The sequence below is a fragment of the Balaenoptera acutorostrata genome, chromosome 3 (assembly GCF_949987535.1).
Source record: "Balaenoptera acutorostrata chromosome 3, mBalAcu1.1, whole genome shotgun sequence".
Classification (NCBI taxonomy): domain Eukaryota; kingdom Metazoa; phylum Chordata; class Mammalia; order Artiodactyla; family Balaenopteridae; genus Balaenoptera; species Balaenoptera acutorostrata.
Window position 1 is genome coordinate 63,187,015 of NC_080066.1, and position 20,000 is coordinate 63,207,014.

At 41.3% G+C, this 20,000-nt stretch overlaps 1 protein-coding gene and 1 non-coding gene across 4 annotated transcripts in view; one reads left to right on the plus strand and one right to left on the minus strand.

Annotated features, from left to right (window-relative positions):
• The first annotated feature begins 11,440 nt into the window (after positions 1-11,440).
• EDC3 (enhancer of mRNA decapping 3) overlaps positions 11,441-20,000 on the plus strand; it is a 53,217-nt gene continuing 44,657 nt past the window's right edge. The window contains exons 1-2 of one of the 3 annotated variants that reach the window (XM_057543581.1): positions 11,441-11,583; positions 12,292-12,386. The gene's annotated coding sequence lies outside the window, so the exon portion shown is untranslated. Of the gene's footprint in view, positions 11,584-12,291; positions 12,387-19,372; positions 19,466-20,000 lie in introns of all 3 variants that reach the window. The other 2 variants (XM_057543579.1, XM_028162718.2) reach the window with 2 other exon arrangements.
• TRNAW-CCA (transfer RNA tryptophan (anticodon CCA)) lies at positions 14,159-14,231 on the minus strand. Its single transcript has one exon. It is a non-coding gene; the product is annotated as a tRNA-Trp (tRNA).

The following is a 20,000-nucleotide window of genomic DNA, read 5'->3' on the forward strand; positions in this document are numbered from 1 at the left end:
GCAAGTGATACCCAGGCCTCAAGAAACCTTGCACACTTCTGTCCTCTCTTGGAATCCTGCCACCACCATGAGAACAAATCTGGGTTAGCCTGCTGGAGGATAAAAGACCATATGAAACAGAAAGCAGTTAACCAAGTCAAGGTCACCTTAAAGCAGCCAGACCCTAGTCAACCTTCCTTGAGTGAGTCCAGCCAAGATCAGCCAGGCCTAGCCCAACTAGCAGAACAATCCAACTAATCCAAAGAGTAATGAGCTAAATAAGTGCTTGTTATTTTAAGTCACTAAATTTTGGGAGAGTTTGTTACACAGCAATAAAAAAATCGATACACTGTGTTAATTTGGTTTCCCTGGCTGAACAATAAGGGCAGGCCTATTTCTTTGTTGCCTCCATCCCATCTTCTAGCACTGGGGCTGAGCACATGGTTGGCATACCATAAATACTTGTTGATTAATCAGGCCTTCCCTAATAACTTTATGGGTGACTTGGAGCATCTCGTTTGCCTCTCTGGGCTTACTTTTCTCTTGTTCACACCTCTGTCTGATCTTTCCAAAGGATTTGATGATTAGTAAATAAAGATATGTTTCCCTGTTGGGACTTTTCCTGAATATCTCTTGGTGGGTCCTCCATAGAATACTCTGAATCTATTAAAAAAAAGAAGAAGAAGAAGAAGAGGAAGAAGAAGGAGGAGGAGAAGAAGAAGAAGAAGAAAATGCACACTTGCAAAACAGCCCGAAGCATTCTTGGGTTTATCACTTTGTTTAAATGTTTTTACCCTGAATGTGAAATTATTCATTTACTTCCCACTTTTCCCAGCACTTCTCTTTTTTAAAAAATAAATTTATTTATTTATTTGTTTGTTTTTATTTTTGGCTGCATTAGGTCTCCGTTGCTGCGTGTGGGCTTTCTCTAGTTGTGGCGAGCAGGGGCTACTCTTTGTTGTGGTCGCGGGCTTCTCATTGCGGTGGCTTCTCTTGTTGTGGAGCACGGGCTCTAGGCGCGTGGGCTTCAGTAGTTGTGGCACGCAGGCTCAGTAGTTGTGGGTCACGGGCTTAGTTGCTCTGCAGCATGTGGGATCTTCCCAGACCAGGGCTCGAACCTGCGTCCCCTGCATTGGCAGTTGGATTCTTAACCACTGCGCCACCAGGGAAGCCCTCAGCACTTCTCTTGCAGGGGGAACATCAGATGTGTCAGGATGTGGCTCTAAGGTGAGTGGTAGTGGAGGAGGAGAGCAAGGGAGCAAGGAGAGATCCAGCTTGCAGTATTCACTTATTTGGGCCATGGGGAACGTGCACAAGTGTCCTGAACTCCTAAACATTTTGCACAATAGTCTGACCCTTGAGATATGCTTGGGGAGGACACCTAGCTTCTAAGTCCCCAGGAGCACACTGCACCTGGAAGGGAGCCCAGGCTGTGGGCTGTTAGCCATGGTGAGCTAGGAGGCTTTCCCATCCAATCCTCTCCCCACCAACATCAGGGTTTCTGTTTGGTCCACCTATGTGTCTGCACTGTGAGATCACCTCTCCTGAACATTTTAATAGCTAGCTTGCAGGTCCAGCTGAGGAAAATCAGGAGCTTCTGTGTCTGCACGCAACCCTTAAGGCTTGCCTGGGAACCTGAGAGTTGTGAAGCTGACATTCCTGAAACTAAAGCCCCAGGACTGGAGTAAGAAGTGGCAACTCAGCGGCAGCATTTGAAAAGCCTAATTGTTGCTGAGCCGGTTTCTCTCTGAGTATCCGAGGGGAAGGAGAGGGAGGACACCAAGGCTGAGTGGCTGGAGCTGGGAGGGGCCTCACACCTGAGGCAAGGCTGCTGCCAGGCCAGTGACAGTTGTCGTCTGTTCTCTCCTTGGACATCTTTTCAGACAGGCAACACACCCTCCCCTGTTACCTAGCACAGTTCTAGATGACCTTTGTTCTTTGCTCAATATCTATCCCTGCCCCATTTTAAAAATTAAGATAATTCTCTCTAGTTTAGACACTGGGAAAGAAGCTTGAAAGAGAAAACCAAGGACGTGGTAAAGATTACAGGATGTGGTGGGAGAGGTATAAGAGAAGAGAGGACATTGCATTGAGGGGGAGAGGTTTGTTGCGTGGCTGGGTGGACCACAGACTCCTTGGGATGACCCTTCAAGTCCAACCTCATCTGCAGTGATTCAGGAGCCCTGCTTACTGCACAGACTACTGTTTCATGCCTAAGTTGATTTCACCAAAATGAGATACAAAGGGAAGGCAATTCTCAGATGATTTCAGCCAAAAATGCAAAGCTATCCCTGGACAAATCTAGATTCGTTTCTTTGGAAATTTCTTGTTTAATGGGATGAGAAAACTGCAACAAGTTTGATGGCGAGGCAAGGTTCTATGAGATAAATCCATTCCCTCATTAACTTCCATGATAAAATTGATGGTGTCTATCAAGTACTTTGCCCATTTTTAAATTGAGTTGTTCATCTTCTTGTTGTTGAGGTGTGAGAGTTCTTTATTCTGGATACTAGATCCTTATCAGATATATGATTTGCAAATATTTTCTCCCATTCTATGGGTCATCTTTTTACTTTCTTGATATGTCCTTTGAAGGCCCCAAATTTTCATTTTGATGAAGTATAATTTATTTTTTCTTTTATTGCTCATGTTTTTCGTGTCATATTTAAGAAACTCTTGCCTAATCCAAGGTTATTACTATTTTTAATCCTGACCTTTGTTTAGCATTTTATAGTCTGGGACCTGCTTTCACGTACATTACCTCTCTTATAAAATGACATGTAAGAGTTTAAGACATGTAAACCTTTGAGATCACATAAAAGAAAAATAACCTTATAAGTAAACAGTAATGGTTGCCTGGGCCCAAAACTTATGCTATATAAGTAGGGTGACTATAGAATTTATTGTGTAAACCAGAACACATTTGAGAATAAAAGCAGGTGATAATAATTACTATGATTAACAGGTGTGAACTGGGACTGTTTTAGGCCAACTGGGACATATGTTCTCTCTACATATAAGTAATGGAGACCTGAGTCCCAGTGTTGAATCCACCATTAATTTGCTAAGCCCTCACCCATACAATGGGACGTGAAGTACATAATTTCTTTTATTTTTAAAAAATTTTTAATTTAATTTTATTTATTTTTTTATACAGAAGGTTATTAGTCTTCAATTTTATCCACATCAGTGTATACATGTCAATCCCAATCACCCAATTCATCACACCACCATCCCCACCCCCCACGGCTTTCCCCCCTTGGTGTCCATACGTTTGTTCTCTACATCTGTGTCTCAACTTCTGCCCTGCAAACCGGTTCATCTGTACCATTTTTCTAGGTTCCACATACATCCATGAATATACAATATTTGTTTTTCTCTTTCTGACTTACCTCACTCTGTATGACAGTCTCTAGATCCATCCACGTCTCAACAAATGACTCAATTTTGTTCCTTTTTATGGCTGAGCAATATTCCATTGTATATATGTACCACAACTTCTTTATCCATTCGTCTGTCGATGGGCATTTAGGTTACTTCCATGACCTGGCTGTTGGAAATAATGCTGCAATGAACATTGGGGTGCATGTGTCTTTTTTTTTTTAATTTTTATTTATTTATTTATTTATTTATCTATCTATGGCTGCGCTGGGTCCCCGTTTCTGTGCGAGGGCTTTCTCTAGTTGCGGCAAGCGGGGGCCACTCTTCATCGCGGTGCACGGGCCCCTCACTATTGTGGCCTCTCGTGTTGCGGAGCACAGGCTCCAGACGCGCAGGCTCAGCAATTGTGGCTCACGGGCCCAGTTGCTCCACGGCATGTGGGACCCTCCTAGACCAGGGCTCGAACCCGTGTCCCCTGTATTGGCAGGCAGACTCTCAACCACTGTGCCACCAGGGAAGCCTGCATGTGTCTTTTTGAATTATGGTTTTCTCTGGGTATATGCCCAGTAGTGGGATTGCTGGATCATATGGTAATTCTAGTTTTAGTTTTTTAAGGAACCTCCATACTTTTCTCCATAGTGGCTGTATCAATTTACATTCCCACCAACAGTGCAAGAGGGTTCCCTTTTCTCCACACCTTCTCCAGCATTTGTTGTTTGCAGATTTTCTGATAATGCCCATTCTAACTGGTGTGAGGTGATACCTCATTGTAGTTTTGATTTGCATGTCTCTAATAATTAGTGATGTTGAGCAGCTTTTCATGTGCTTCTTGGCCATTTGTATGTCTTCTTTGGAGAAATGTCTATTTAAGTCTTCTGCCCATTTTTGGATTGGGGTGTTTGTTTCTTTAATATTGAGCTGTATGAGCTGTTTATATATTTTGGAGATTAATCCTTTGTCCGTTGATTCGTTTGCAAATATTTTCTCCCATTCTGCGAGTTGTCTCTTCATCTTGTTTATGGTTTCCTTTGCTATGCAAAAGCTTTGAAGTTTCATTAGGTCCCATTTGTTTATTTTTGTTTTTATTTCCATTACTGTAGGAGGTAGATCAAAAAAGATCTTGCTGTGATTTATGTCAAAGAGTGTTCTTCCTATGTTTTCCTCTAAGAGTTTTATAGTGTCCAGTCTTACATTTAGGTCTCTAATCCATTTTGAGTTTATTTTTGTGTATGGTGTTAGGGAGTGTTCTAATTTCATTCTTTTACATGTAGCTGTCCAGTTTTCCCAGCACCACTTATTGAAGAGACTGTCTTTTCTCCATTGTATATCCTCGCCTCCTTTGTCATAGATTAGTTGACCATAGGTGTGTGGGTTTATCTCTGGGCTTTCTATCCTGTTCCATTGATCTGTGTTTCTGTTTTTGTGCCAGTACCATATTGTCTTGATTACTGTAGCTTTGTAGTATAGTCTGAAGTCAGGGAGTCTGATTCCTCCAGCTCCGTTTTTTCCCCTCAAGACTGCTTTGGCTATTCGGGGTCTTTTTTGTCTCCATACAAATTTTATGATTATTTGTTCTAATTTCGTAAAAATTGCCATTGGTAATTTGATAGGGATTGCATTGAATCTGTAGATTGCTTTGGGTAGTATAGTCATTTTCACAATATTGATTCTTCCAATCCAAGAACATGGTATATCTCTCCATCTGTTGGTATCATCATTAATTTCTTGCATCAGTGTCTTATAGTTTTCTGCATACAGGTCTTTTGTCTCCTGAGGTAGGTTTATTCTAGGTATTTTATTCTTTTTGTTGCAGTGGTAAATGGGAGTGTTTCCTTAATTTCTCTTTCAGATTTTTCATCATTAGTGTATAGGAATGCAAGAGATTTCTGTGCATTAATTTTGTATCCTGCTACTTCACCAAATTCATTGATGAGCTCTAGTAGTTTTCTGGTAGCATCTTTAGGATTCTCTATGCATAGTATCATGTCATCTGCAAACAGTGACAGTTTTACTTCTTCTTTTCCAATTTGGATTCCTTTTATTTCTTTTTCCTCTCTGATTGCTGTGGCTAAAACTTCCAAAACTATGTTGAATAATAGTGGTGAGAGTGGACAACCTTGTCTTGTTCCTGATCTTAGAGGGAATGGTTTCAGTTTTTCACCATTGAGAACGAGGTTGGCTGTGGGTTTGTCATATATGGCCTTTATTATGTTGAGGTAAGTTCCCTCTATGCCTACTTTCTGGAGGGTTTTTACCATAAATGGGTGTTGAATTTTGTCGAAAGCTTTTTTCTGCATCTATTGAGATGATCATATGGTTTTTCTCCTTCAGTTTGTTAATATGGTTTATCACATTGATAGATTTGCATATATTGAAGAATCCTTGCATTCCTGGGATAAACCCCACTTGATCATGTTATCTGATCCTTTTAATGTGCTGTTGGATTCTGTTTGTTAGTATTTTGTTGAGAATTTTTGCATCTATGTTCATAAGTGATATTGGCCTGTAGTTTTCTTTCTTTGTAACATTTTTGTCTGGTTTTGGTATCAGGGTGATGGTGGCCTCGTAGAATGAATTTGGGAGTGTTCCTCCCTCTGCTATATTTTGGAAGAGTTTGAGAAGGATAAGTGTTAGCTCTTCTCTAAATGTTTGATAGAATTCGCCTGTGAAGCCATCCGGTCCTGCGTTTTTGTTTGTTGGAAGATTTTTAATCACAGTCTCAATTTCAGTGCTTGTGACTGGTCTGTTTATATTTTCTATTTCTTCCTGGTTCAGTCTCAGAAGGTTGTGCTTTTCTAAGAATTTGTCCATTTCTTCCAGGTTGTCCATTTTATTGGCATGTCATTGCTTGTAGTAATCTCTCATGATCCTTTGTATTTCTGCAGTGTCAGTTGTTACTTCTTTTTCATTTCTAATTCTATTGATTTGAGTCTTCTCCCTTTTTTTCTTGCTGAGTCTGGCTAATGGTTTATCAGTTGTGTTTATCTTCTCAGAGAACCAGCTTTTAGTTTTATTGATCTTTGCTATCGTTTTCTTCATTTCTTTTTCATTTATTTCTGATCTGATATTTATGATTTCTTTCCTTCTGCTAACTTTGGGGTTTTTTTGTTCTTTTTCTAATTGCTTTAGGTGTAATTGCTTTAGGTTATTTATTTGAGATCTTTCTTGTTTCTTGAGGTAGGGTTGTATGGCTATAAACTTCCCTCTTAGAACTGCTTTTGCTGCATCCCATAGGTTTTGGGTTGTGTTTTCATTGTCATTTGTTTCTAGGTATTTTTAAATTTCCTCTTTGATTTCTTCAGTGATCTCTTGGTTATTTAGTAGTGTATTGTTTAGCCTCCATGTGTTTGTATTTTTTACAGATTTTTTTCTGTAATTGATATCTAGTCTCATAGCATTGTGGTTGGAAAAGATACTTGAAACAATTTCAATTTTCTTAAATTTACCAAGGCTTGATTTGTGACCCAAGATATGATCTATACTGGAGAATGTTCCATGAGCACTTGAGAAGAAAGTGTATTCTGTTGTTTTTGGATGGAATGTCCTATAAATATCAATTAAGTCCATCTTGTTTAATGTATCATTTAAAGCTTGTGTTTCCTTATTTATTTTCATTTTGGATGATCTGTCCCTTGGTGAAAGTGGGGTGTTAAAGTCCCTTACTATGATTGTGTTACTGTCAATTTCCCCTTTTATGGCTGTTAGCATTTGCCTTATGTATTGAGGTGCTCCTATGTTGGGTGCATATTTACAAATGTTATATCGTCTTCTTGGATCATTATGTAGTGTCCTTCTTTGTCTCTTGTAATAGTCTCTATTTTAAAGTCTATTTTGTCTGATATAAGAATTGCTACTCCAGCTTTCTTTTGATTTCCATTTGCATGGAATATCTTTTTCCATCCCCTCACTTTCAGTCTGTATGTGTCCCTAGGTCTGAAGTGGGTCTCTTGTAGACAGCATATATACGGGTCTTATTTTTGTATCCATTCAGCCAGTCTATGTCTTTTGGTTGGAGCATTTAATCCATTTACATTTAAGTTAGTTATCGATATGTATGTTCCTATTACCATTTTCTTAATTGTTTTGGGTTTGTTATTGTAGGTCTTTTCCTTCTCTTGTGTTTCCTGCCTAGAGAAGTTCCTTTAGCATTTGTTGTAAAGCTGGTTTGGTGGTGCTGAATTCTCTTAGCTTTTGCTTGTCTGTAAAGGTTTTAATTTCTCCGTTGAATCTGAATGAGATCCTTGCTGGGTAGAGTAATCTTGGTTGTAGGTTTTCCCCTTTCATCACTTTAAATATGTCCTGCCACTCCCTTCTGGCTTGCAGAGTTCCTGCTGAAAGATCAGCTGTTAACCTAATGGGGATTTCCTTGTGTGTTATTTGCTGATTTTTCCTTGCTGCTTTTAATATTTTTTCTTTGTATTTAATTTTTGATAGTTTTATTAATATGTGTCTTGCCGGGCTTCCCTGGTGGCGCAGTGGTTGAGAATCTGCCTGCCAATGCAGGGGACACGGGTTCGAGCCCTGGTCTGGGAAGATCCCACATGCCGCGGAGCAACTAGGCCCGTGAGCCACAACTACTGAGCCTGCGCGTCTGGAGCTTGTGCTCTGCAACAAGAGAGGCCGCGACAGTGAGAGGCCCACGCACCGCGATGAAGAGTGGCCCCCGCTCGCCGCAACTAGAGAAAGCCCTCGCACAGAAACGAAGACCCAACACAGCCAAAAAGAAAGAAAGAAAGAAAGAAAGAAAGAAAGAAAGAAAGAAAGAAAGAAGCTTTCATTAAAAAAAAATATATATGTGTCTTGCCATGTTTCTCCTTGGATTTATCCTGTATGGGACTCTCTGCGCTTCCTGGACTTGATTGACTGTTTCCTTTCCCATATAAGCGAAGTTTTCAACTATAATCTCTTCAAATATTTTCTCAGTCCCTTTCTTTTTCTCCTCTTCTTCTGGGATCCCTATACTTCAAATGTTGGTGCGTTTAATGTTGTCCCAGAGGTCTCTGAGACTGTCCTCAATTCTTTTCATTCTTTTTTCTTTATTCTGCTCTGCAGTAGTTATTTCCACTATTTCATCTTCCAGTCACTTATCCATTCTTCTGCCTCAGTTATTCTGCTATTGATTCCTTCTAGAGAACTTTTAATTTCATTTATTGTGTTGTTCATCATTGTTTGTTTGCTCTTTGGTTCTTCTAGGTCCTTGTTAAACGTTTCTTGAATTTTCTCCATTCTATTTCCAAGATTTTGGATCATCTTTACTAACATTGCTCTGAATTCTTTTTCAGGTAGACTGCCTATTTCCTCTTCATTTCTTTGGTCTGGTGGATTTTTACCTTGTTCCTTCATATGCTGTGTGTTTCTCTGTCTTCTCATTTTGCGTAACTCACTGTGTTTGGGGGTCTCCTTTTTGCAGGCTGCAGGTTCATAGTTCCCATTGTTTTTTGTGTCTGCACCCAGTGGCTCAGGTTGGTTCAGCGGGTTGTGTAGGCTTCCTGGTGGAGGAGACTAGTGCCTGTGTTCTGATGGATGAGGCTGGATCTTGTCTTTCTGGTGGGCAGGGCTGCGTCCGGTGGTGTATTTTGGGGCGTCTGTGACCTTATTATGATTTTAGGCAGCCTCTCTGCTAATGGGTGGGGTTGTGTTCCTGTCTTGCTAGTTGTTTGGCATAAGGTGTCCAGCACTGTAGCTTGCTGGTCCTTGAGTGGAGCTGGGTCTTAGCGTTGAGATGGTGATCTCTGGGAGAGCTTTTGCCTTTTGATATTACTTGGAGCCAGGAGGTCTCTGGTGGACCAATGTCCTGAACTTGGCTCTCCCACCTCAGAGGCACAGCTTTACACCCGGCTGGAGCACCAAGACCCTGTCAGACACATGGCTCACAAGAAAAGGGAGAAAAAAAGAAAGATAGAAATAAAATAAAGTTATTAAAATAAAAAATTAAAAATTATTAAAAATTAAAAAGTAATAAAAAAAGAAGAGGGCAACCAAAGCAAAAAACAAATCCACCAATGATAACAAGTGCTAAAAACTGTACTAAAAAAAAAAAAAAAAGGACAGACAGAACCCTAGGACAAATGGTAAAAGCAAAGCTATAAATATATATCTTTTGGGAAGTCTGAGGTCTTCCACCAGTGTTCAGTAGGTGTTCTGTAGGAGTTGTTCCACATGTAGGTATATTTCTGATGTATTTGTGGGGAGGAAGGTGATCTCCACGTCTTACTCCTCTGCCATCTTGAAGGTCTCCAATCTCTCCTGTGAGTTTAAAAAATCATTTGGAGTGGACTATAGAACCACAGAACCAAAGGGAGGCATAAGAGAATTAACCACCTTTTTTTTGGACTATCAATCATGCTCAGGCGCACATTATCTCATTTAATTTCACAGCAACTTTGTTAGCTATTATCTCCAGAGTTGCACAGCTCGTTTGTAAAATAATAATAATACCTAAAAAGAAAAGGTAGAGCAAGGATTCAACTCTGAGTCTGATACACCAATGGTTCCCAAACCTGGGGTGTGCTAAGAATTGACTGGAAGGAACCTTTAAAATAATAGATGCCACGGTCCCCCCAGACTTACTAAAATGGAATCTCTAGTGATGGAGGAAGGGAAGGGAGAGTTCCTGAAAAGAGAAAAAAATTTTAAAGTTCTTAAACTGATTTTGCAGAGCCAAATTTGGAACCACAGCCCTACTCTATGCTGCCTGACAAGCAGTGGTTCCTAAACCAGGTGTCAGGCTTCAAGATAACCTTGCAAATTCGCTTCAAGATAACCGTGCAAACTCAAACTCCAAAATTCCTCATTACACTCAATCTTGGCCTTAAATGCCTGCTCTTTCCAAAATCAAGACTACCAAGACTCTAAAATGCCACGGGAAGGAGAGTGGCACTTTCCTGTGTACCGAGTACTGGGGGTGGGGATGGTGGAATGCAGTCAAGCACAGACTGGCTGACACTAGGCCAAAAACGAGCTGAAGCTGATAAACTTTGAAGATCAACCACGAAGGGAATTTTTTGTTTCCTTTAATCCATCACAGGGGCCTACTAATTGCACCCCACAGCTGCAACTGATCAAGGATGGGGCCACGTGACCAGGCGCCCTCCACGCCTAAGTCTTCCACTCTGGTTCTGCGATTAGCCCAAGAGGGACTGGAGGGAAAGCCAGAGCTTGTACCAAAATGTTCATTGCAGCTCTATTTACAATAGCCAGGACATGGAAGCAACCTAAGTGTCTATCATCGGATGAATGGATAAAGAAGATGTGGCACATATATACAATGGAATATTACTCAGCCATAAAAAGAAATGAAATGGAGTTATTTGTAGTGAGGTGGATGGAGTTAGAGTCTGTCATACAGAGTGAAGTCAGAAAGAGAAAAACACAGTATGCTAACACATATATATGGAATCTAAGGGGAAAAAAAAGGTCATGAAGAACCTAGTGGCAAGACAGGAATAAAGACACAGACCTACTAGAGAATGGACTTGAGGATACGGGGAGGGGGAAGGGTAAGATATGACAAAGTGAGAGTGGCATGGACATATATACACTACCAAACGTAAAATAGATAGCTAGTGGGAAGCAACCGCATAGCACAGGGAGATCAGCTCAGTGCTTTGTGACCACCTAGAGGGGTGGGATAGGGAGGGTGGGAGGGAGGGAGATGCAAGAGGGAAGAGATATGGGAACATATGTATATGTATAACTGATTCACTTTGTTATAAAGCAGAAACTAACACACCATTGTAAAGCGATTATACTCCAATAAAGATGTTTAAAAAAATGTTTCAATCATAAAAAATAAACTTCATCTAAACATGATAGAAAAAAAAAAAAGACTACGCAAGAGAGGGGAGCTCCCCCATGCATCTGAGCCGGGGAGTGGGGACAGAACTCCAGCTCGAACCCAGACTCCACCCGATATAAGAAGGCTGGGAATGCAAAATGGATAGCAGGTGCGGTTCCGGAAGGCCACAGAGCTGACCCTGGCAGTGCTCTTCCCAAACTCTCAAATTTCTCGAGCGCCCCGCCCCTCAGCGGCCGGCCCTTCGGTTTCCGAGGCGTCGCGCCGGAAGTGACCTCACGGCGGCGGCGTGGAGTCGCGGGCGCTTCTGGCGGCGGCCGCGGCTGTTGGGGTGGATGTGGAGAAGCCCTGTGGTCTCCGGGTCCTGCGGTGTTTCAGGGCCGTGTTGGTGTGGTGTGCGCAGGAGGCGCAGGCCCGGCGGCGTGGAGGTGGGAGCGAGGGGGAGGCGGGTGGCTAGTGGGCGCTCGTGGGAGGGGGCTTCCGGGGTTGCCAGGAGGCTTTACTTTTAGGCTTCGTGGTTCCAGGCCTTGCAGACCTTTTTAGAGGCGGGCACGAGCTGGGGGCCGCTTCGGGTGCGCAGGGGGCCCATTACTAGGGCTTGCCTCCGGGGTATGGTTTGAGGTGGGAGGCCGAGGGGAGTGGGATTCTAAATAGTCTAGGAATTGTGGGAGGTGTGAGGCATTAGCCGCCTAGGCTCTTAGTTTAGCCTTGTTGATGGCTCCTGCAGCCCGCCCACTCATTGCTCCCTGCTTCAGTTTCCTTTTGCACAATGAAGTACGGTGGCAGGGAAGAGAGCGAGTGCCACATCCATGACTGATAGCTGGAGGACAGAGGTGAACTGGACTCTGAGAGGGAATGGTGGCTGAGAAATAATGATACCTGCTAGGGTGCAGCTTCTGCTGAATCCTGGGGACTTCCCCTTGATTACTGCAGTTGGTGAAAGTCTTAGCTTCTTATTATCAGTACTCTTTGTGCGATATTAGGTGAATTGATCAGTAATTGACTTGTTAAATGGTTCAAGTTCAAGTGTTTTGGTGTGAGGGAGGCATAGTCTTCACCTGCTTGGCCAGTTGGTTGTCAGTAAACCTCCCAATTCCGGAGCTAAGAGTCCTAACAATCTTCTCCTGTGGTTACAGGTGAGGAACTCGAGACCCAGAATGGTTTTTGTTCTGTTTCCTAGCCACAGGCTAAACTGATTTCAGTCTGTGGTCTGTCTCAATCCCATCAAAACGTAAGTGACTGTCCCTGAGCAGGTCACTGTTTCAATTGGAAACCTCAGATAGATTCCAGGCTTTTTTTATGAATGGCAGATAAAGTGTACTGAACACAGAATTCCTATTTTTTGGTTTCTCTGTATGAAACGGAGATGGTTAAAAATAACATAACTTAAAAAAATTTTTTTTTGAATTTCTGAATTTTATTTTATTTTTTTATACACCAGGTTCTTATTAGTTATCTATTTTATACATATTAGTGTATGTATGTCAATCCCAATCTCCCAATTCATCCCCCCCCCCACGCCGTAACATAACTTTTTGATTGCTAAGAAATTTTTGGTGGAGCTTTCTTGAGGGGTCAGGGCTGTGGGACTAGCAGAGTGTCTCGCAAACTTTTTGACCTGTGACCCACAGTTAATGTATTTTACATGCTGACCCTGTGTGACCCCTGCATGCACAGAGTGTGTACACACACAGGAAACAAAAGTTTACCCTTTCTATATATGATGCCCTCTGACATTTTCTATTTCATTAAAAGAAAAAAAAAGTTGATTGCATCTCACTAAATTGATTCTGACCTGTAATGGGTTTGACTGCTAAAGACCTGTAGTTTGAAAAACATTGGACTAGAAAATGTTTAATTAAGATTCTTGAGATTCCTGAGATTCTGTAAGTAATGCAAGGTGGAAAATATGTCATTTTTCTGTTCTTATCAACCAGAGGAGCAGGGTTACTAGAGTTCTTCAGCCAGAACAACAGGGCAGGACATCCACATCGGTATCTCACAGGAGTGCAGTATTCATAGTGATAATGTGTCTGAATTTTGGCAAGGTGTTTGAGTCTTTTCCGATGACCTGGTGGGTGAGATGGGGGGGATTTGCCATATAGTGGTAAAATTAGATGATGTCATGACTTTGAGCATCTATGTCTGTAGGGATTTGATTTGTGGACACAATTTACAGCTGGGATTTTGGTGATCAGTGTTGAGGCTCTGTCACTTTCTTTATACACAGTGTGTATTTGAAGCCTTATCTAGAGAGTGTGCTTATCAATTTGTTGCCTTTATGAAGTGAAGAGAGAAAGTATCATCTGGGTAATCTCAAGATTTGCCCAGTGCCGTTTAATGAAATGGAAGGGTCATCAGAAATTTAAGTAGTCTAAATATTTAATTTTAAATAGTTTAGGATGTAATTTCTTTTTTTTTTTCTTTTTTAAATTTATTTATTTATTTATGGCTGCGTTGGGTCTTTGTTGCTGTGCGTGGGCTTTCTCTAGTTGTGGGGAGTGGGGGCTAGTCTTCGTTGTGGTGTGCGGGCTTCTCATTGTGGTGGCTTCTCTCGTTGTGGAGCATGGGCTCTAGGCCTGCGGGCTTCAGTAGTTATGACACATGGGCTCAGTAGCTGTGGCTTGCGGGCTCTAGAGTGCAGGCTCAGTAGTTGTGGCGCACAGGCTTAGTGCTCTGCGGCATGTGGGATCTTCCTGGACCAGGGATCGAACCCATGTCTGCTGCCTTGGCAGGCAGATTCTTAACCACTGCGCCACCAGGGAAGTCCCTAGGATGTAATTTCTGACAGGTTGTAAATATTGACTTTTTAAAAATAAATACAAAGTTTCTAAGTGTAATAGCAATTTGATGTTTTTAAAATATACAGATATATTTATTTTTTAAAATATTTATTTATTTGGCTGCGCTGGGTCTTAGTTGTGGCACGCAGGATCTTCGTTGCGGCCTGGATGATCTTTAGTTGTGGCCTGCGGGCTCTTGGTTGTGGCACGCGGGATCTAGTTCCCTGACCAGGGATCGAACCTGGGCCCCCTGCATTGGGAGCGTGGAGTCTTAACCACTGGACCACCAGGGAAGTCCTCAGATAACCTTTTTTTTATATTAAAAAAGCCCTCTAAGATATGGATATGTATAAATGGTGTATTACATTACTTGATTTTCAGATGTTAAGCCAATCTTGTGTTCCTGGAATGAATCCCATTGAGTCGTGGTGTATAATACTTTTTATATGTTGCTGAATTCAATTTGCTAATATTAAGAATTTTTGTGAACATCTCTGTGTTCATGAGGGATATTGGTTTGAGGTTTCCTTTTCTTATGATATCTTTGGCTGGCCTTAGTATTAGAGTAAAATTACCCTCATAAAGTGAGTTGGGCCATGTTCCTCTTCTTCTATTTTCTAAAAGAGTTTATGTAGAATTGTTAATTCTTTCTTTCTATGTGTTTTATAGAGTTTACCAGTGAAGTCCTCTGGGCCTGGGCTTTTCTTTGTAGGAAGATTTGAAATTACTAAATCAGTGTCTTTACTTGGTATAGGTCTATCCGGATTTTCTGTTACTTTTTGAGTCAGTTTTGGTAATTGTATCCTTCTGGGAATTTGTCCATTTCATATTTTTCCTTTTTCTTTTTGAACTTGTATCCATTCTACTTCTCCCACAGAATTTTATCCTAAAACAGGAGTCAGCAAACTTTTTCTGTGAAGGACCTGGTGGTAGGCTTTGTGGGCCATGTGGTCTCTGTCAGTACTACTCAGTTCTCCCATTGTAGTGCAAAACCAGCCACAGACAATAAGCAAACAGCTGTGCGTGGTTGTGTTCCAATACAACTTTATTGGTAGTGGGCCAGATTTGGTACATGGGCCATAGTTTTCTGACCCCTGTTTTAAAATAATAAATTTTATGCTTGAAAACCTTATTTGATAATCCAGTTATCTAGGCAGATCAGGTTTATGAAAGAGTAGGGTGGAAATTGATTCCCTTGCTTGCATATCTTTGTGTACCCCTAAGGATATATTCCAACTTGTAGTTTTGTTCAGGTGTGATGGGAGGGGCCCTCACAGTATGATTTTCTAGGACCATAACTCAAATCCCCTATCTGGCCAGTATTCTTTCTGTGAAAAGGAGATATCTGAGGGACTTCCCTGGTGGTCCAGTGGTTAAGACTCTGTGCTTCCATTGCAGGGGGCACAGGTTTGATCCCTGGTCAGGGAACTAAGATCCTGCAAGCTGCGCCCAAAAAAAAAAAAAGAGACATTTGAAATAAAATGTGCTGTATCGTAGAAACTGTATAGATTATCTCATTTAATCTTCACAGTGGTTCTATGAGGTGGTGGTATAATTGGTGTACAGTTGACTCTTGAACTATTGGGGCTAGGGCCACCAACCCTCTGCAAAGTTGAAAATTCGAGTATAATCTGTAGTTGGCCCTCCACATACCTGGTTCTTCTGTATCTGCGGTTCTGCATCTCAGATTCAACCTACCGCCCATCGTGTAGTACTGTAGTATTTAGTAAAGAAAATTGGCGTTTAAGTGGACCTGTGCCATTCAAGCCCATGTTGTTCAAGGGTCAACTGTAATTCCCATTTTATAGTGAGACGATTAAGACTCAGATTAGGATAATTTGCTCGTAATTCTGGCCTGTAATGTCTGACTTCAGAAGTCCATGCCCTCTTCACTATGTTGCCTTTTGTGGAAGATAGGGACTTAGTACTAGGGTTGTACTAGATGTTTTCTTTTAAGATCTCTGCCATTCCCAAGCTTTTGATTCTACAAACACCTTTCTACATAGATGTGTGGAAAAATACCTAGTTTTTCAGAAATCCATAACTAACCACTCGTCCATAACTGTTGATTTAATTGTCCTTAGCAGACCAAGGGATTGCTCCTTGGATCCGAATGCTGTGAGTTCTGTGTGATGGGGCAGATGAAATGGAAGTTTGTAGGTCTGTTATTGGCAAGTTGTTTTTGAATCATTTTGGCAACTACCTCAGTTGCACAATGGGTGGAAGACCGTTTAGGTCTACCTGACTTTGTTATCTAAAGGCTTCTTACGAGAGAAATGATTCAGTAAAGTCTCATAGTGTGGCATTCGGTAGTCTGGAAATCCTGATAGCATTTGAGCAAAATCATCCCATAGCTACTCCTATGTGTGGTATGCCCAGCATAAATGGGTACATTTGTCCACCACAAAGACATATACAAAAATGTTTAATTCTTTATTCATAATAGCCCCCAAACTGGAAATAATCCAACTGTCTATCAGCAGTAGAATGGATAAATACACTGAGGCATAGTTATATAATAGAATACTACATAGTGATGAATCTCACAGATGTAATATTGAGCAAAAGAATCCAGACACTTTAAAAGAGAACCTTTATGATTCCATTTATATGAAGTTCAAAAACAGGCTAAATGAATCTTTTGTGGTAGATATCAGAATAATGGCTGCCTTTGTGGGAACACAGTGGAACCTTCTGGAGTGTTCAAAATATTGTCTTGATTGGGCTTCCCTGGTGGCGCAGTGGTTGAGAATCTGCCTGCCAATGCAGGGGACACGGGTTCGAGCCCTGGTCTGGGAAGATCCCACATGCCGTGGAGCAATTAGGCCCGTGAGCCACAACTACTGAGCCTGCGCATCTGGAACCTGTGCTCCGCAACAAGAGAGGCCGCAACAGTGAGAGGCCCGCGCACCGCGATGAAGAGTGGCCCCCCACTTGCCACAACTAGAGAAAGCCCTCGCACAGGAACAAAGACCCAACACAGCCAAAAATAAATAAATAAATAAATTAATTAATTAAAAATGCAACTGCGGGAAAAAAAAGGAAAAAAAATAGGTCTTGGTGCCTTTGTTAAAAAAAAAATATTGTCTTGAATGAGTGGTGGTTATTTGGGTAAATTAATATGTAAAAATTCATTGAGCTGTAAACTTAAAATATGTAGACTTATTATCTATGTAATACCATGATAGAAACGTAGAAGATAAAAAACAAAGATTGGTCTGCTTGGGAATTCCCTGGTGGTCCAGTGGTTAGGACTCTGCACTTTAACTGCTGAGGGCAAGGGTTCGATCACTGGTCCGGGAACTAAATCCGCAAGCCACACAGTGTGTCCGAAAAAAGAAAAACTTTGGTCTGTTTGTAGCTCCTAGATCATCTTCAGTGGTAGCTCTTCTTTTGACATGAAGGTGTTAGCCCTGTAATTGATGAAGCCTCCTCGCTTAGTGTGTTCATCTGATTAGAAACCCAGATGTTGGCATTCCACTTGTTTTATTTATTTGTTTGTTTGTTTATTCAATTAATTTTTGGCAGTGTTAGGTCTTCACTGCTGCATGCGGGCCTTCTCTAGCTGTGGCAAGCGGGGGCCACTCTTTGCTGCGGGGTGCGGACCTCTCATTGCGGTGGCCTCTCCCGTTGCGGAGCATGGGCTCTAGGCGTGCGGGCTCAGTAGTTGTGGCTCATGGGCTCCAGAGCGCAGGCTCAGTAGATGTGGCGCACGGGCCTAGTAGCTCCGTGGCACCTGGGATCTTCCCAGACCAGGGCTCAAACCTGTGTCCCCTGTGTTGGCAGGCGGATTCCCAACCACTGCGCCACCAGGGAAGCCCCTCCAATTGTTTTAGATTTGCTGTTTTCAATGAATAAAGGAATTTTCTTTAAAACTATTAAAATTCTATTTAGTTATTATTATTTTTTAAAATAAATTTATTTTATTTATTTATTTTTGGCTGCTTTGGGTCTTCGTTGCTGCGTCGGCCTTTCTCTAGCTGCAGCGAGCAGGGGCTGCTCTTCGTTGCGGTGCATGAGCTTCTCATTGTGGTGGCTTCTCTTGTTGCGGAGCATGGGCTCTAGGTGCCTGGGCCTCAGTAATTGTGGCACACGGGCCCAGCCGCTCCGCGGCATGTGGGATCTTCCCGGACCAGGGCTCGAAGCCGTGTCCCCTGCATTGGCAGGCAGATTCTTAACCACTGCACCACCAGGGAAGCCCCTAGTTATTATTAACATAATATAAACTTGAATGTATAACATCAGTGTCTTAAAGATATATGTTGAATGAAGAAGTAAAAAGTCTTTTCACATCTGATTAATTTCTGGTATTTCTAAAATTCTTATTACAGCTCTTCATTCTGCATCTATCTAAAATACGTATCAGGGACTTTCCTGGCGGTCCAGTGGTTAAGAATCCGCACTTCCACTGCAGGGGGCACGGGTTTGATCCCTGGTGGGGGAACTAAGATCTGGCATGCTGTGAGGTGCGGCCAAAAAAAAGAAAAAGGCAAAAATAAAATAAGCATCAGAGTAGGATTATGATGGAGTACAAATGATAGGAAAGGAATTTCATACTTTTGTGACATTAAGTAGACAAAGGCCAATCAGGAAGGGGAAAATATGTATAAATCGTCTATTATGTGCCTTTTACCATCATCAGTGTTGTGGAAATTGTGTTGCATTGGAAGTTCACCTGATCTCTTAAATTCTTTGAGATATATTGATAACTGTTGCAACTCAGTGATGGGTATATGGGGTTCATTATGCTGCTCTGTCTATGTTTGGATATGTTTGAAATTTTCTATAATAAAATGTAAAAAAAAATTTATGGATGAGCCTGCTAATGCATTGTTTCTTTTATTTTCTGTTTTGTCAGCACAGTTTTGTGATACTTGCTCAGTTCAATACTAGAGAACTACCTGAGTTTGTCTTTAGGTTTTTGTGTTTCTAATGAGACATACTTTTTTTTTTTTTTTAACCACAGGAGTGCCTTTTTTGCTCCTTTAAATGTATATATATATATATATATATATATATATATATAGCTATTTTTCCTTTTTTAGACTCTGTTTTATGTAGGTATATTTCTGAAATTAATATTTGAAAACTGTTTAAAACGCTATTCTATTTCTTTTCTATTTTTCATGGGAAACACTAAGCCAGTGTTTCATTTTATACTGAGTATTGTATGTTATGTTTATATACTCATCTGCTGTTTGCTGACTTCCTTCTGTGTGTAGGGCAGTGTTAGATTTCATATCTTACATAGGATTTTGCATAGAATATGCTTAGGGATATTGCATTTTTAGAACCATTTCCAAGGAGAGCCAAGGCATTTAGATATAAATATTTAGATACTCTAGATTTTGAGTGATTAACTTCTGTCAGATTTATTATATCTAATTCATTCATTGATTGGATTAATATTTATTGAGTTCCTCTTCCATTCTAGGCAGAACAAAACAGACAAGGTCCCTTGCCCTCGTGGAGCTTACATTCTAGTGGGGTAACACATGCAACATAAACAAATAAGATAATTCATATGGTGAGTCATTTTGAAATCATAACAAAGTGTTGGAGAGTGATGGGGAGTAGCTGCATTAAATTGGATAGCCAAGGAAGGCCTCTTTGGGGTGGTGACATTTCAGCAGATAACAGAAAGAAAAGGTAGAACTAGCCATTCATAGAGCTGGGGCAAGAGTGTTCTGAGAATACCTGGTGCAAAGTTTTGGAGGGAACAAACTTGACATGTTTGAGGAAGAGTAAGCAGGTTAGTGTGTCTGGAGAACAGAGGGAAGGGAGTGGTGAGAGATGAAGCTGTCTGTAGAGGTTAGCAGAAATCAGATCATGTAGGGCCTACAGTCCATGGAAAGGAAGTTGTTAAGCAGAATCATGACAAGTGATTTACATTTTAAAATTTGCTCTGGCTGTGGTGTAGAGAAAGAATTGGAGAGGCAGAAGTGGAAGCAGAGATACTAGTTAGAGGTATCCTGTAATTATGAGGTGATGGTGACTTGGACTAGGAAGGTGGTAGTGGAGATGGAGAGAAATAGACCTATCTTTGAGGTTGTGACAATAGG